The 4,251-nt window shown below is 35.7% G+C and overlaps 1 long non-coding RNA gene across 7 annotated transcripts; it reads right to left on the bottom strand.

Moving 5' to 3' along the window:
- On the bottom strand, positions 991-4,149 carry LOC107635365. Of its 7 annotated transcripts, none has more exons than XR_002361987.1 (6): positions 3,670-4,149; positions 3,394-3,415; positions 3,097-3,174; positions 2,284-2,479; positions 1,414-1,763; positions 991-1,298 (listed from the first exon to the last, which is right to left on the bottom strand). It is a non-coding gene; the product is annotated as an uncharacterized LOC107635365 (long non-coding RNA). The 7 variants fall into 7 exon arrangements; XR_002361992.1 differs by having other exon boundaries at positions 991-1,252; XR_002361989.1 differs by having other exon boundaries at positions 3,097-3,143.

Raw genomic sequence — 4,251 nt, 5'->3', positions numbered from 1 at the left:
TAACTTTTTTTTTTCTAATAATATTGTAATAATATTTTTCAAATTTTTTGACTTTTCATTCGTATAAAAAACCATAATTAAAATTTTCTGATTTTATAAAAATTGTTATAATAATTTAATATGAGTAATATTAATACAAAAATATAATAGACTTGAAATGATCCAAATTGAAATAATAATCTTAGTCCAAACAAATATTAAATAAAAAAGACAAAAAAATAAATATAAGTGTTAACTTTTGTTTAACTTTTTAAAAAAAGTTTTAATACTCCAAAGTTTTAAGGAGCATTAATTCAGGTGTCTAAAAAATGCATAGATCTCAATAATTCAAAAAGGAGAAAATAACAACTCTAACAACAACCAATAAATAAAAAAGAGGACGAGCGCCATATAAGAAAACTATAGGATTTTCGCAAATAAGGGTTTTCGCAACAGTCAAAAACTGTTGCCGTAGATTGAAAAACCGTTCCCAAAACTTTAGGCAACGCTTTGGCAACGGTTTTTGACCTGTGATATATGCGGCCGTTACCAATGCTCAAAGGCAACGGTTTTTTACCTAAGGTAAAGATAACAAAAAAATCGTTGCCAAAGTTACTGGTTTAGACAACAGTTTTGACAATAATTTTTAAAGAACGGTTTAGAACTGTTGCTGGATAGGGAACGGTTTAGAATTGTTCTCTTTCATGACGTAACGGTCTAAAACCATAACTGGATAGGCAACGGTTTTAAACTGTTGTAATTTTATTATTCACAAAGCCAACGGTTTTAAAGCGTTGCCATTAGCGTCGTTTTTTGGCAACAGTTTTAATACCATTGCCATTTTATAGTTGTCTTTGATAACGGTTTTAACATCATTGCCTTTTGTGACTTTTGACAACGGTTTTTTATAATATAATTCTTTATTTACAAGAATTTTCTCATTACTGAAATTAGTTCCAACTTTTTTTTTTAATTTAGTGTCAATAAATAACCTAAACTATTTGAATCAAATTACTAAAGAAAACTAATTGAACATTTACCATCAAATTTGACTTATAAAAATTGTTGTAAGATCCACAATCACATTATATCATCATTGCAAAATAACATAATACTAATCTAGATCATAACTACTTTTACTTATATATCATCATTTTTCAAAATATCATAATACTATAGCGGTATAGCCTAAGAGTGGCAATTTCTTCATTTTTCTTCAACAAAGTTGGTATGGTAACTCAGCTTCAGTGGACTCTCTTGGCTTCAATGACAACTGCTCCACATAAAGAACTAGAAAGAATCTTAAATCTCATTTTTATCTGTATAAACATTTTTGGAAGATTAGAAAACCTGGATACTAAGCATTAAAAAGACAAACACAAAGTTATGCAGATAGTTAACCAAATATCAAGGAAGGTATATGTGAATAATAACCTTGACAGTCGCACTGGATCTGAATCATGAACAGGGGGAAAATGCAGGCTGAACAGGTAAAGGATATGACTATCAAGAATGAAGAATGTCAGAGTTAAAAAGATATTAAATCGCCAACCTCTGAATTTCTTCAGTGAGGGCAGGAAGTGGGGAGAATAAGTAGGCAGGGTCACATTTCCCTGCACACCTATTCCACTACCCAATCTTCTTCCATCTGCCATATCCACAGTTCAGTCCAGCCCAATAACATCAACTCCAGTATCTTTCATACGCTCAAGGAGGCCACCATTTCCATTTATATAAAGAACAATCGGTGTCTCAAGGCATCTTTTCTTGACCAAATCTACAATCTGGATGTTTAGAAATCAGTACATGGCAAAAGAGGAAAAAATTTGGAACAATAGCATCTTGCGCCCAACGTTCAATTCGCAAATATTTTATGTTTTATAAATTATGATGATGCACTAACAGCAACATAGTTTCAATTAAATAAAAAAGTTTGAAGGTGTAGCCTCTGATTTGGACTTTCTCTCCGAAATTCAGAAGACCAAGATCAACATCCAGTGAGCTTATTTACCACTCGATGCTTATAAATTACAAGCTCTTAGCTCATCTTATTATTTACCAACCAAATGACAATCATGAGAGCTTGGAACAAAATAATTTACATAAAACAAAACCTGTAATCATTGCAAACCTTTGAAAGCAACACATGGTTTGTCTAGTTCAAAGATTCAACTAAACAAATAAGCAAAAGTTGAAATACATACACTTAGGCTTGCTATGACATGGATCCCAAATAGAACGGTTTGAAAAATTAGAACACAATTTCAATAAGATGAAAATAAATGGGAACTATTTCTACATTACCTCTTTGATATAAGGCTTTGACCAGCGTTCCCACATATCAGGTGGTAGTTGTCCACCCCATGAATCAAATATTTGTATGCAGTGAGCCCCAGACTCCACTTGGAAAACAACATAATCTGCTATTGCTTGCGCCAAATGAGAGAGCAGAGTCTGCAATAAATGTGGTGCTGTATGGCAGCCTTCACCAGCAGAGAATCTGAAGACAAAATCACCACAAAAATCATGAATTTCTCTTGCTTAAATGTGTATAATCAAGAAAATAAGAGTAATCAAGAGAAAAAAATGCTTATAACAGTCTCCCAAATTTGAACAATATTACTCATTTCTGTAAAACATACAAATGAATGTTAATTGTTAACAGAACTTTTTCCCCTCTTTCTCCATGCCTTCAATTAATCAACTTCAACAATCTCTATTAATTGATTCATCTCAAAAGACTCAAAAATACCTGAATTACCCTCTCCTAGAACCCTATAACAATTTGCACCAAACTATCTAAAGCAACAAATTTCTTAAAACTGAATGCTATTAGGGACCAGCAACGTCACCTTTATTATCACACAGATAAAGTAGCTACGTTACCACTTCAAAAAATAAATGAACTGAAAGAAAAATAAAAAAGAAAAAGAAGCTAAATTGAACAAAATGAAGAGCATAATGAGAAGAAGGAAAAACTGTGGTACCGGAAGAAGGCAGAGCAAGTGACGAAGAAGTGCGGTTTTGGGTTTAAAGGGAGTGAAAGTGTAGCGTTTAAGGCATTAGAATGTGGAAACAAAGTAAAAGAAAAGAACAAATTGAGGTTGCGACTTGTACCTGAAAGGAGCTTTTCAAGAGTAGCACAAGCTTCCTTCCATGCTGGCCTTTCAAGGATACAAACTTATTTAAATTAGGCTGTTACAATTACAAATACAACATGGAAGCCAATTATTGTCCTATGCAAGAATTTAGCCATATACTCGACCATTAAAAAAAATTCTCATCATCAGATTGCACAAGCAGCGGTAGATTCAAAGGAAAAAAAAATGCACAAAATATTGTCCTATGCAATGAATATGAAAGTAAAAGAACTAAACCACAATGTCAAGCTACTAATAATAATGAATAACTGACCTTTGCCAATGATCAGACCAAGCTGCTTCAAGGTAAGTGTATGTCCAGTTTGGTGAAATTGAGTATGAGGGCAATTGGAATCAAAACAAAATCAGAGCAGCATTGCCAGAGTCCAGAGAAACAGTTACATACTAAATCAATCTTAAAATAAAAATAAAATCACAACAGCATTTCCAAATAACCAGTTCCCAAATCAACATCAGAACAACATTATACCAAGTCAACATTAAAATCAATATTAGGCAACAGCAAAGTAACTCGCACGGTAAAGCTCACCAGGACAGTGGCGAGTTGCAGCAGAAACAGAGTGGTGATCCAGACGCCAACGGCGACGGCGACGGCGAACCCAACCCCGCCAGCGACGGCTTGGCAGCAACAGAGGCAACCTCCTCCTCCCTCATCGTGTTTCTCTCTCTGCGCGAACCCTTTCTCTCTCTTCGAGCTCCTCAGTGGCGGCAGTGATGGGAGGTGCGACGGCGACGACGAGCTCGACGGTCAGGACCTTCAGCGGCGGTGATGGAGTCCTCGACGATGGTGGCTACTTCTCCTCTCTCGCGCGCACTCTTCTCCGTCTCCACACCTCCGGTTCGCGCGACGATGGCGGCAGCTCCACGGAACGGCGGCGACAGGCGGGCAGGGCGCAGCGACGGCGGGCTCTTCTCCTTCTCCTTCCCTTCTTCCCCGATTCCCCCTTCTCTTTTTTCCTTTTCTTCCTTTTCCCCTTTCCTTCTGTTTCCTTTTCTGTAAGTGTGTGTTTAGGGATTCAGCCATCAGGTAACAAATTTAGGAATTTGTGAAATTAGAGTTTTATTTGGTAATTCTATAATTATGGTAAAATATATATTAGTAATATAATAA

The sequence above is a fragment of the Arachis ipaensis genome, chromosome B04 (genome assembly GCF_000816755.2).
Source record: "Arachis ipaensis cultivar K30076 chromosome B04, Araip1.1, whole genome shotgun sequence".
NCBI classification, from domain to species: Eukaryota; Viridiplantae; Streptophyta; class Magnoliopsida; order Fabales; family Fabaceae; genus Arachis; species Arachis ipaensis.
Note: the sequence above shows the minus strand (reverse complement) of the source record. Positions and strands in the feature narration are given on the sequence as shown.